The sequence below is a fragment of the Muntiacus reevesi genome, chromosome 1, assembly GCF_963930625.1.
Source record: "Muntiacus reevesi chromosome 1, mMunRee1.1, whole genome shotgun sequence".
NCBI lineage: Eukaryota > Metazoa > Chordata > Mammalia > Artiodactyla > Cervidae > Muntiacus > Muntiacus reevesi.
Window position 1 is genome coordinate 51803866 of NC_089249.1, and position 13152 is coordinate 51817017.

General features: G+C 42.1%; 1 protein-coding gene and 1 pseudogene across 1 annotated transcript in view; one reads left to right on the top strand and one right to left on the bottom strand.

Moving 5' to 3' along the window:
• The first annotated feature begins 672 nt into the window (after positions 1-672).
• ADIPOR2 (adiponectin receptor 2) overlaps positions 673-13152 on the top strand; it is a 37138-nt gene continuing 24658 nt past the window's right edge. Inside the window, exon 1 of the mRNA XM_065943145.1 lies at positions 673-830. The gene's annotated coding sequence lies outside the window, so the exon portion shown is untranslated. The remainder of the gene's footprint in view (positions 831-13152) is intronic.
• LOC136168971 (protein SDA1 homolog) lies at positions 3974-6315 on the bottom strand (annotated as a pseudogene).

Below are 13152 nucleotides of genomic sequence, written 5' to 3' on the forward strand. Positions count from 1 at the left end.
AGTTAAGGCAATATAACCTCTTCAGAGCACTGAATGTGAAGAAAACATTTTCTACACCGGCCAAATTCTACACTTTGTTTTCTTATAGAATAAGTATGTAGGCAGATTTTGGGTTTAAAGAAGTCAAAGCTCAGCTGAAACAAGTAGAAAATAAATCGTTTTGGGCAAATGGACACAGTATTGCTGAGTTAGTTTCTGACCTGCTATTACACTGAAACATTTTTAGAATGGCTCTGAATTTTATACTTCTAATTTTATACTCACATTCGTTTTCTGGAAGTCGTAAGGCATAAATGGGAGTGTCTCCGTGAGGTAATAACAAGGAATAAAAAGTTATCTTGTGGCAAGACGCTTCGCGTTTAGGTCTGAAGCCGCCTCGGACTGTGTCTAGCAATCCCTTGTTTCGGTTCCCCCCGCGGTTTGCGGACCGTATCCATAGAAACCGGGAAGCGTCCCTAGCCGGCCGGCCACGCCTCTTCCGCTGCACACGCTCCCGTTTCCGGTGGGAGGACAAGCTAAGGGACTTCCGTGTCCCCGGGTGCTCGGCGCCTCCCGCTAGATTCCCGACCCACCCAAGCTGCTCCAGGTCCGGGAGCGGCCAGGGGGCGCTTCCGGCTTCGACCAGCGCGGCTGCGCACGAGGCGCCTTATCATTGGCTAGGGCCTCCTCGTGTGATTAGCGTCACGGCGGCGGCAGCTGAAGGAGCCTCCCGGACGCTGGGTCGCGGCGGCGGCGGCGGCGACAGCGGGCGCCACCTCCGCTCCTCTGGGCTCCCAGCGGCCGCGGTTCCGAGGAGCTCGAGACGTGCGGCGAGGCGGCGGCGAGCTCTGGTGAGGTTCTCGAGTGGGAGCGCGGTACTGGGGAGGGAGGCTGGGCTGGCGGGGGCGAGGGCTGAGGGCAGGTGTCCCGGCAGCGCGGCAGGCGAGGAGCGCGCTATTCGGTCCCCTGCTCCGACCCCTGGGCCGGCGCCCCTCAGTCCCCGGCCCCCTCCGCCGGGATCCTCTCAGCCCCGGGATCTTCTCAGCCTCCGCTCCCTGCAGTCTGATTCCCACAGCCTCGGATCTCCTCAGTTCCGAGTCCCGCCGCCCCGGGTCCCCTTCAGCCACTGCTCCCCCGGCCCAGGGTCCCGGCTTCCTTCGGTCCAGGTCCCCCTCCATCCCCAGCCCCGGGTCCCCTCGGCCCCGGGTCACCCCTCCGGGTCTCTGCCGGCCGCACTCCGAGGTGGGCTCCGTTCGGGCCCGGATCCGGCTTTTGCGGCGGGGAGACCCCTCACCGGCGCTTGCCCGCTCGCAGGCGGCTTGGTCGGACCCGGTTCTGGGCCCGGTGTGTCGGTGTCGCCCCCCGAGGCGGCTGCTCACCGGCTCCGGGCCTGGGCGTTTGTGCCGGAGCTCGCTGTGGGCGCCCCTGGCTGTGGACCTTGTTTTCGTTCGCCGCTGGGGCTTGACAACTTGGCGCGGTCGCGGGGTAGAAAGGTGCACGGGTCCCGCCAGGTTAGTACCCGGCACGGGGACTGTCGTGCGGGGTCGGCGTGTTTTTTAAGCAGAGGGGTCTGCTAACGTCTTTAAATTTAGACTCTGGACTCCTCATGGGTTGTTCCCCTCGCATCTCCTCCCAAAGCAGCCCTTCATCCATCCTCCTAAGAAACCATTTAAAACTCCGAGAAATCTGTCATAACATTTCAAATTGCGTCCCAAGTGAAATGTTGAGAATAGTTTCTTCCAACCCAAAGCTTTATTTTTGGGGCGGAGATCAGAAACTTTTTGAAGTTTGAAGTGTCCTACCAAAGGCCACTTGCGTGTCTCGTTTTACCACCCTCTGACTCTAATTCTGTTAGACTTTCATAGATGGTTCATTCCTGATTCTTTTCACTCCTTATGTTTATTTCATAGAAATTTCACTTCTAGTGTTGGTAGTTGTCCATAGATGTTTTCATCTCTTCTCATAAATTTTCCCATGCTGTCCTGATCCAAAACCAAAATCCTTTCATCAGTTAGTTGGGACTTCAGGCCCTGTGGTGGCAGCCACTGGTCGTGAATTATGACATTTGAAGAAATTTCAAATCGATTTAAATATGAAAGGTATTTCTTTTTGCCTGTGTTTGTAATTGCCTAGCTTCTAGTATGTGTTCCCATTCAGACTTTAGGCTCCTTAGCAAGCTTTCTCTTACTGGGGCACTAAGGATGAGAGGAGGATTTCCAGAGCCTAAATAAAAAAGTTGATTTTTTTTGTCCCTACTCTTGTATATATTAATAAATGAACAAGTACCTTCCCCCCAATCAATAGTGTCAATTTAGCAGATGCACTTTTTTTGTTTTCCAAAATGAGCACAGTTTTGTTTCTCTCTTTATTTCAGGGGTGGGTAAACTTGACAGCTTGTGGGCAATGTCCTACCTGCTGCCTGTTTATGTAAATTAAATTTTCAATGGGACATAGCCATATGCTCTCATTTAGCTGGTTGCTTTTGTGGTGCGAGTTGAGTAGTTAGGACAGAGACCTTTATGGCCTGTAAACGGTAAACATATTTACTATCTGGCCTTCAAAAGAAAATGTTTGCCAACTCCTTTACTTTATTATAAACAACACATATTCAATGTAGAAAGTTAAAATGAGTCAGAAAAATGTAAAGGAAAAAGTAAATAGGATCACAGCAAAAATCACAACACAAATCAGGGGTTTGTTTTTATGATTATCCTTGAAGAATCTATTAGTGATTATAGTCTGTTAAATACTCATATTATTTTTATTTGGCAGTTGAATACATTGTATTTTCTGTATTGAAGATTTCACTAGGAGGGGCTTGATGAACCAAGTTTTCCTTGTTTGTCTTACCAATCAAGGTTTTTTTTTTAATTGAGGCATTTTTTTAAATGAGGCATAATAGATGCTTATTGGTGGTGGACACTATTTATTGAACACTCTATGAACCAGATAGTTTTCCGGTCTACGTGTTACAGGTAGTGAGTCATTCAATGCCTGCAGCAGCTCAGTACAGGTACACAAACTGTGGTCCCTACTTGCACATGAGGGGACTGGAGGCAGTGAGAGATTAGCTGCCCGAGTTGGTCAGCTAGATAATGATGGAGCTGGGGTTGAGTCCATGCAGTCTGGTTTCCTGGTGGCTCAGTCAATAAAGAATCCACCTGCAATACAGGAGACCTGAGTTCGATCCCTGGGTTGGGAATATCCCCTGGAGGAGGGCCTGGCAACCCACTCCAAGAGAATTCCCTGGAAAATCCCCATGGAGAGAGGAGCCTGGTGGGCTGTAGTCCGCGGGGTCACATAGAGTCGGACACGACTGAGCTGCTCAGCACACACAGTCTGGTTTCAACACCCAGGCCCTCAATGTGCTACTTGCTCAATGTAGTAAGTTTTTAGACAGTTGAGAGATACATAATGTAAAAATTGTTCCTTATGCTCCTCACTCTCTGTAGGAAACCACTGCTAATAAGTTTGATACAGAGCTTTCCCTCTCTCTTTGCATATGCAAGTGTTTATTTGCAAATCCATCTAACACATGCAGGTTTTACAAAAATTAACAGACTTCATTAGAGCAGTTTTAGATTTATAGAAATTGTGTGGCTAGTAGAGAAGGTTCTCATATCACCCACACTCCATTTTCCTATATTAATAACATTTTGTATTAACACACTATGTTTGTTACAATTGATAAACCAATGTTGCTTCATTGTTAATTTAAACCTGCATATTAGGATTCATTTTTGTATTGCAGAGTTTTTAGAGTGGGATCAAACCAGTCATTGTTCAGCAAGTGTGCTTTTTTGGGGGTAATTTTCAAAAAATAGTGCTTCTGGACTTTTAAATGCAAATCAGCAGTCTTAATTCACTAATATTCAGATTAATAACACAAGTTTAGCATTTTCCCTGGAATGGAAAATTTGCTTGGAAGTTACTGCTTTTTCCGTTTTTCAGAAGTTTATCCCGTAGCACCAGCTGCTTTTCTCTGAAGAAGCACTTACTTTGGACTGGACATTTTGGCTTCTCTGTGAAGCTTGTTCAGTTTCTTGGAGATTTCTAGCTGTTCTTCATCAAAGGAGTGGTGCACACCCCCCCATTTACATCAGGTTCCTTCTCACTGAGCCTGGTATTTCCCCACCTATCCGGATGGTTCTCAGTGTTCTGTTCCTCAGCTTTCAGAAGTTCAGTTCCTGGAATGTAATCTTTAGCATCTAAGTGTCCATATTCTTCCACCCTTGATTTTATTGAGGCCTCTGTAGGCTTACCCTGGAGTTCCTTCTGTGATATCTGAGGATTCAGTTTTTGGAAGAACTGAATCAGAGTCTTAGGAGAGGTCAAAAGAGTGTTTTTTACACTGGGCCAAGTTTTCAGGAAGTTTTTCAGTCATTGAGCTGTTATCTCTCTCAGGGCATTGCTTCCTTCTGTCATGACTTCCCCAGAGTTCTTGTCATGACACAATGGGTGGCGTGGTCCTGAGCAGCACCTCAGTGGTCTCTGGGACTGCCAGGTGCAGAGAAGTAGGTAATGCAAACAGAAGGGTCTTGTTCCTCCTCTTGGTGCTGCTGCAGAATCCTGTGCATAGTGGGACAGAAAGAGCTCGTGAATTCTTGCCAGTCTGGAGATGAAGTTCATGAGCAATATCTTCACTTCAGAAGTTTCCTTATAACTCTTCAGCTGCTTTAGTGGTTTTTCTGCAAATTCTTGGGGCTCATGAACTGAATGGATCATTGAGAAGTTAACACTTGTAAATTTTTTCTACTGTTTTTGAAGTACTTTGGTAACATTCTTGTCCTGTGTTTGGAGCCTCTCCCCCAAGGCATGCAACATTAGCACTCTAAGTCCTTGCCCTGTTCTTCTTGTTCATCTTGCCCTTGGAAGAGTGTCAAGGCAGCAACTCATACTTCGGTGACCTTAGAGAAGCATGCAGTTGTGATAGCACTGACTGATGGTCCTGGCATCATTTCACTTGTTTCTTCTGTAATTTAGTCATCACTTCCAGAGATATCTTGGCTGCAGTGGCACTGCTGTCCCTTAACGTGTGTGTGCAGTTCTGCAATACATAATCACTTTATTCTTGTTTTTTGCACCTTTATTCTCATCAGTCACAAAATGAGTGTACAAAGTCTTAGAAGCTTACATGGCAATGTAGAGGTTCAAAAAAGAATTCTGGCAGCCTTGATGGATTGATGAGGTTCTTGGTGAGGTCAGAGCTTTGCAAAGTGTTATTGGGAGGTCTACATTCAGGGCAGTATAGGAGAGAAGGTGTTTTGGTTCTTGAGGAAAGTTGTCTAGATGTTCTGGGTAGCAGTGACCAGTCTGTGCCATAAATATCACCAGCGTTGCCAGTTCTTTGCTGGGTTTGTGTGTTAGTCACTCAGTCGTGAGTCATGTCCGACTGTTTGTGACCCCATGGACTGTAGCTCACCAGGCTCCTTTGTCCATGGAATTCTTCAGGGCAAGAATACTGGAGTGGGTTGCCATTCCTTTCTCCAGATTTATTTGGTTGCAATTTGAAAATCTCCCATATTGGATTTGCAGTGAATATTCTGCTGTGTAAGCTCCTCAGTGTAGACCAGAGGGTCTGCTTTATTAATCCTGTAACTGCCATAGGTTGCTGGGCAGCTTGTGTTTATTTCTGCTTGACAGCTTGACTGTAGACTGACTTTGAGCGTTTCTCAGAAGACTCACACCACTGATAGCAGCCAGCCCTTCTCGGGCTGGGTCTTGGAGTCCTTCTTCCAGGTGTGACCAGAAGTAGCACTGGGAGCTTGGCTGATGGCGGCCTTTTGGTCGTAGTAATATATTTAAGGGGCTTCCCAGGTGGCTCAGGGTTAAAAAAAAAAAATCTGCCTGCCAATGCAGGAGACATGGGTTCGATCACTGAGTCGGGAAGATCCCCCAGAAAAGGAAATGGCAACCCACTCCAGTATTCTTGTCTGGGAAATCCCATGCACAGAGGAGCTTGGTGGGCTGCAGTCCATGGGGTCGCAAGAGTTGGACACGACTTAGTGACTGAAGACACGCAGTGTGCTTAAAAACCAAGGTCCGTGATGGCTTTCCAGGTCAATACTTTTGCATTTACTCCATCCTTTAGTTTGTTGGTATTTTATTGAATGTGTGCACCATAATTTAATAGTTTTTACTATTGTTGGGTATTTAGATTGTTTAAATTGTTTGTCTAGTGTTTAAACTTAATATGTATGCATTGTATGTACAGTGTCCCATGCTGGTGGCTCTTTAGGCCAACTTTCTGTAGCTTTCTTCTTTTTTTTCTTCAATATTTATCGATTTGACTCTGCTGGCTCTTAGTTGCAACATGTGAACTCTTAGTTACCGCATGTGGGATATAGTTCCCTGACTAGGGATCAAACCTGGGCCCCCTGCATTGGGAGCATGGAGTCTTAGCCACTGGACTGCTAGGGAAGTCCCTAGGGTGACTTTCTGAGTCTAGTTACTGGGTTGAAGGAAATACATATTTTTCGTTTTGATGTATATTACTAGACTGCTACCCAGAAAGGTCACAGCAGTGTAAGCTCTTGTCAGAACTGTGGCTGAGGTCTAGATTCTTTATACCATTTTGAATTTTTTTTCAATCTTTATCTGATTGGCAGTTAAACATATCTGGCAGTGTATTTTGTCTCTCTTACTGGGAGATATATTTTGTTCGAAGTTGGTTTAGAGTTACTTTAGGCAAGACCAGCTTTCTGCAGTAGTTCTTTCTAGTATGTTCTCCCTTAGATAGAGCTGCTCACCTGTTTAGATTCCCTGTCTAGCCCTGAAAGGCAGCGTAATCTTGCCAACCCTGCTAAAAGAATCTGGGTGACTGCCCAGTAGACAATATACTTGTTGAGGATAGGTGTGTATAACTTCTTCATGTCTGTTGCAGTTCTGGTGGTGAGTAAATGTTATGTTCTTTTTAAAACCTAAATTAGACTGTGTTCTTCTGGGCTACTGCTGAGTGAAGTGCTTTAATTTTGTTAAAAAATAACCTTTTCCAAGTCTTTGTGTAATGTAAACTTGAAAAATTACAGCATAAAATGGTCATCTTGGTGTATATTATCTATATCATCCTTTGTTTCTAAGATAAGGTAAATAAGACTGGTTAATATCCTAGGACCTATTGGTAAGCAAATAATTAACCAAACCTATTTAGTAAGTACATACGTATTCCGTTTTGGAAGGTAAAGAACTAGGTTAGGGGGTTTGTTTCATGTAACCCCTGGTTTGGAGTTTGCTGTGTGGTAGAGGGCATGTGTACCGCCTAAATGGTATCTTGGCTTCGGTAGACCTTGTAAGTGTCCAGACAGAAGGCGAAGGCTAGCCAAAGTCAGGAAGCTGCCAGAATATCTTCAGGCATGGGGAAAATACCTGTGCAAAAGGACACTTCAAGTTTTTCATTTGAAGACCCCCCCCCTCCAAATACAGAACTTTCTTTATATATGGCTTCTAAGTTACATAGTCTTACTGCACTTATGAGTTTTCTGCAAAGTCCCTGCACAGGAAAACAAAGCATATAAAGCATAACGGTCTTGAAGAGAAAGAAATAATTACCCTATTAAATTTTGACCAACTTCACTTTCTTTTGTATACATTTTTTTGTTAGTATATTACCTAATTATTTTTCATTGGTAGCATGTTGACTTTAACACTGTATGTCCTGAAATTTTAGTGTAGTGAATATGTATGCATAGTTCTATCCACATACCCATTCCTTTGGTCAGGAAATAAGCGATGATGGTGAAACCTCCATAGCCTGGTGGAGCAGAAGGGTTATTTTTATTTTCTTCAAATTTATTTTCATTTTATTTCATTCCAGACTTTCTGTAACTTAAAAGATCTGGAAGTATAATTATATATATAATACATGTATTATATATATATATGTTTTATATATATATATATAAGGAAAACGAGGAAGTATATATTCTTTTTCCAAGTGGCAACTTAATTCAATGACTAAGAATAAAATTTGGATTTGAATTTTCTTGGCAGCCTAGATAAAAATGAAAATATGGTAAAATACGTAGCACTGAACTGGAAGAAGGAACTAGACCAGTTTTCTAGGGATAAATTTTCCCTTGACAGATTTTAAGGAAATTGGGCATTACATAAAGCCTTTTTTTTTTTTTGGCTAGAAGCCTGAGTTTAGAAAAGGGGAAGGATGATGCATTAACATTTCAAACCAATGAAAGAAGTTTTGTATAGGGCAGTTGGTTTGAATTTAGGTTGCACTTGTGTGTTGTATTTGACTAATAAAAATTTTTTTCATTAACATATTTCAAATACATGGGAAAATACAGAGACCAATATAATTAACACTCACATACCCACCAAACGTGTCATTTCTCTCAAAATCTTAACATTTTCCCACATACAGGTGAAGCACCTTCTTAGGTTACATTTCACTTTGCAGAATTATTGCTGTCTAGAATTTAGTGTTGGTCATTTCTAATGCCTGTTTTTGTGTAATTACTACATTGGAGTCTATTCATAAATCAATATTATGTTTGGGGTATTTTCATACTTTATGTAAAACAATATTCTACATATTCTGTAACTTGTTTTTCATGAAACATGTTTTTTAGACTCCTGAAAATGCTGATTTTTTGCCTGTTTTGACCTACAAAAATGGCACTTTGATATGGTTCATCTTAATTAGTCATCACCTTTATCTTCTTATAGCTGTGTTTTGTATTATATGAATGCAGCCAGTTTAAGTTTGTTTTTCATGTTGATAAGGTATTTAGGTTGTTTCCACTTTTCCTGTTTTAAAACAGTGCTATAGTGGACATTACTGGTTAGAAATCCTTGTGCTCGTATGTGAAATCATGGGCAGGTTTTTCAGATTACTGGTTGGGAGCCATAAATTGGTTATGAAATGACTTTAGGAAAAAAAAAAAAGAAATGACTTTAGGAATTAAAATAGGTTAGAGAAGTATCAGGTGGTTTTGCAGGCAGCAAGGATAAAATGTTTTGTGATTTTGTGTGTGTGTGTGGTTTATGGTTACTAACTTTGAAATGACGTTCTTTGGTATAAATTACCCAGATAAAATGTTTTATGAGAGAAAGAGAGAGAGAGAGAGAGAGAGTGAGAGTGTGTGTGTGTGTGTGTGTGTGTGTGTGTGTGTGGTGTATGGTTACTAACTTTGAAATGAAGTTCTTTGGTGTAAATTACCCATATAAATTACCCAGATAAAATGTTTTATGAGAGAAAGAGAGAGAGAGTGAGAGTGAGAGTGAGTGTGTGTGTGTGTGTGTGTGTGTGTGTGAAGAGAGAGAGAGTGAGAGTGTGTGTGTGTGTGTGTGTGTGTGTGGTGTATGGTTACTAACTTTGAAATGAAGTTCTTTGGTGTAAATTACCCAGAAGTGGTATTTACCTGGTTTGAGATTTTGGAGATTATGAGAATTTAAAATTCTATCAGACATTGCCAAATTGTTCTCCAGAATTGTGTCTCTTGGCTTTTTTTAGCTTGAGAAAGAGAATTTGCTGTAACTAACTAAATCCTTATAGATCCATGGCATTGTCAGATTTTTTACATGTTTACAAGTCAGATGAGTGTGAAATGATATTACCTTAAATTTTTTCTTGATTGTGTGTGAGATTGAGCATGTTGAAATGTTGAGTGACCATTCAGATTTCCATTTCTTGGCTGAGTCTGTCCTTGTCCATCTCCCCTACCCCTAATTGGGTTGACTTTTAAAATTGCTTTTAGTAGTTTATTGTATATCCTGTTTATATCTGTGAAGTGACCTGCAGGTATCATTTAGTTTGTGTGGTTTATCTGTCAACTTTTTATGTGGTTTGTTTTGTTGAATGGAAATGATTATCAGACTATCATCATTTTCCTTGTTGATTTGTATTCTTTGTGCTTTATCTAAGAAATCTGTTCTGTACTCCAAGGGCATTAAGGTCTCTGCATTTCTTTCTAAAAGCTTTAGAAGTTTGGTTTTTTATATTTAGGTTTTAATCTTGCCTGAAAAGAGTTTTTTTGTGTGTATAAGTCAGGGATCTAATTTTTTTTTTATTTTTATATACACAGCCAGTCACCACAGCACTGTTTGTCTGTTTAAAATACAGTGTGTTTTAAAATTTGAATTGTAAATCTTTTAAGTATTTTCTGGTTCAACGCAATAACAGCCGCTTTGTCTTTTATCAGGCTGCTTTACATGTTCAGGTTTGATCCATTAGTGCATTACTTGATCCAGAAACAGAACCTGGAGGAGTAGATAGATACAGCACATTTTGTAGATCTCATCCAGATGTCATTTCTCTCAACCACTTTTTAAATAGAAGCTCGTTTGCATCACTGACTTAGTGGACATGAATGTGAGCAAACTGGGAGATAATGGAGGACAGAGGAGCCTAGCATGCTGTAGTCTATGGGGTCGCAAAGAGCCGGACACAACTGGGTGACTGAAAACAGCAGCAAGGTTGCAGACGGTTTGATGGTAAACTTCCGTGGAGGGGACAGGTTGCTGGTGTCTTTGCCTTGTTGGTTAATACCCACAGACTTTGGAAACTAGACAAGCAGGTGTTAGATCGACTCTTTGATACTTCAAACTTCAGAATCCTTACGTGTATTTAGTCATCCAGTTGCTGTTATGTATACGTTCTGAAGTTTGAGACTTTCAGTTTTGGTTTTAGGAGAATTAATACATATAAATCTGAGTCTTTCTGAAATGTCTAATAGAAACTTCTACAAATCAATTTAAGAATGAAAACTATTTTTGTTTCCACTTGAAATGAGTGTTTAGTCTGAGAAGAGTTGCTGTGAGGTCTGCAGATAGTTATATATTCTGTGTCTTTCTTTTTTCTTTTTCCCTATTCCTTTTTTTTTAATTGGTGATTGAAAGAAAACCCTGTGGTTTAGTGGAATTCAGTGATGCTGGGAAAAGTTATAGACACAAGTTTTATTTCTAAATTTCTGATTGTGATACTGAGAAAGATAATTAACCACTTCTTGATTTCTCCATCTGCAGCATTGTAACCCTCCCCTGTACCCCCAACAAACTTGTGTTGTAGAGGGGTTATGCAGGGTGAGATGGGGCCCTGAGTAATGGTTCCTTACTTACACAGACAGCTCTTTACTGAAGTGTAGGGATTTTGATTTTGCCTGAAACATTGACTCTACAGGCCAGATATCCAGATAGACCTGGAAAGATTTTATTTCTGACATAGTTGGAACAAGAGTATGGTTATGTGGTAAAATAATCTGCTTGCAATGTGGGAGACTTGGGTTTGATCCCTGTGTTGGGAAGGTCCCCTGGCGGGGGGCGTAGCAACCCACTGCAGTGTTCTGGCCTGGAGAATCCCCGTGGACAGAGGACCCTGGCCGGCTGCAGTCCATGGAGTCGCAAAGAGCTGGACATGACCGAGCGACTAAGCGCAGCATGTGGTATTGTAGGGCAGATGGTTTCTGGAAGTCTTTGCATAATTTACATATTTTGGTTCATTGTAGGTATGACAGTTTATATACCCTGGACTTCTCAGGATTTCCCTGACTACGTTTAGAACTGTTGTTCTTCTCATCTACACTTGGATTTTTGTGCACTGTTCTTTGTTTTAGAAACTCAGAGTTGCTTATAGGTCTTGGGAAATGGAAATGACATTGTAACATGACTATAAGGGTTATAGAAAGTCCTTTTTATAAAAATATTTTTTATTCATTTCCATGACCAGTCACTATAAAGCAGTGTTTGTACCTTAAATGAAGCCCTGTAATGTGGAGTTATGGGCTTCCCTGGTGGCTCAGATGGTAAAGAATCTGCCTGCAGTGTAGCAGACCTGGGTTCGATCCCTGGGTTGGAAAGATCCCCTGGAGAAGGGAATCGCTACCCACTCCAGTATTCTTGCCTAGAGGATTCCATGGACTTGGGAGCCTGGCGGGCTACAGTCCATGGGGTCACAGACTCAGACATGGCTCAGCGACTGAACAATAACAAGGTGGAGTTAAGATCTGGTCTTTGGAGTCAGATACAGATTTGAATTTGAGGTCTTCCACTTCAGTTTGTGTCATTGAGTTACTTGATCTCCTTTAGTGTCAATTTCTTCATCTGTAAAATAGGACCCCATTTTATAAGGATTGCTAGAGGGTTAAATGAGATGATGGGTGAAAGGTCAGCTATTAGAGTTGGCTCCGTTAAGTGTTGAGCAACAGTTCACCTCCCTTCAAAGAGATAACATCATGACTAGGAAAACTGGAACCACTTCCCTTTGTGGAAGGCAGTGTTGTACCGTGGAGGGGGCCTAACTGGGCAGTTCTCGCTTCTCTATTTTGTGACTTGTGTAACCTAGGCTGGTCTTACCCCCAGTCCTCTTGTTTGTAAATAGAGCTCGTACTGTCTATAGCAGGCAGGTTTTAAAGTTAAAATGAGAGTATGTGTAAAAGCTCACCTTCTCTGGCACTTGATGGCCCTCTGAATTAGCCTCTGAACTTGTGTAGTGATGGACAGTAACACTGTACTTGGGAGGTAGCTCTCAAGCCTGAGAGGTCAGCTCTCACTGGCTTTGCCCCAGCTCTGCTGCACAGGAACAGCTTTGCCTGATTTCTTCTCAGCAAAGTTGGTCAGTGGGTGGGGCAGTAAGTTAGAAGAGTGAGGTTCCTTGTGATATTACTCAAAAGTTACCCTACTTCATGCTAAGAAGGAAAGTAGTGTAAATGATAAGAGTGTTGCCTGTCTTCATAGCTTCAAGATAATCTTTAAGAAATAGCTGCATTTGATTTGAAATGTTTCTTTGTGCTTCCAACAGTTGAGATTTTGTGAACATGAATGCATAATACTGCCTGTCTTAGAAATCTAACTGTTGCTCCGTCTCAGTTATCAGCTGTGCCATTTGTTAAGGGCTGTGTCAGTAACATATGTTGGGAACTTTTCCCATTTTATCAGTTATTCTTTTCCCAGTTACCGTTTTTTTTTTTTTTTTTAATTGACTTTTTTTTCCTACTCAGAAATGTTCTGAGTGTTTGGAAAGAATTCCAGTTTTAACGAGTCATTTTATTGTTTCTGGCATGTGGCAAGGCTCTGTGCTCCTCCCCATTTCTTGCCTGTTTCTTAATATTTTCAGCGTTGCTGTAAAGTGCAGCATTCTGTCAGTGTTACTGCCTGGTTTTGTCATTTAAGTGCTACCATGTGTTTATTTGAGAACAGCTTATGGTTCATGCTAACATAGAGGGT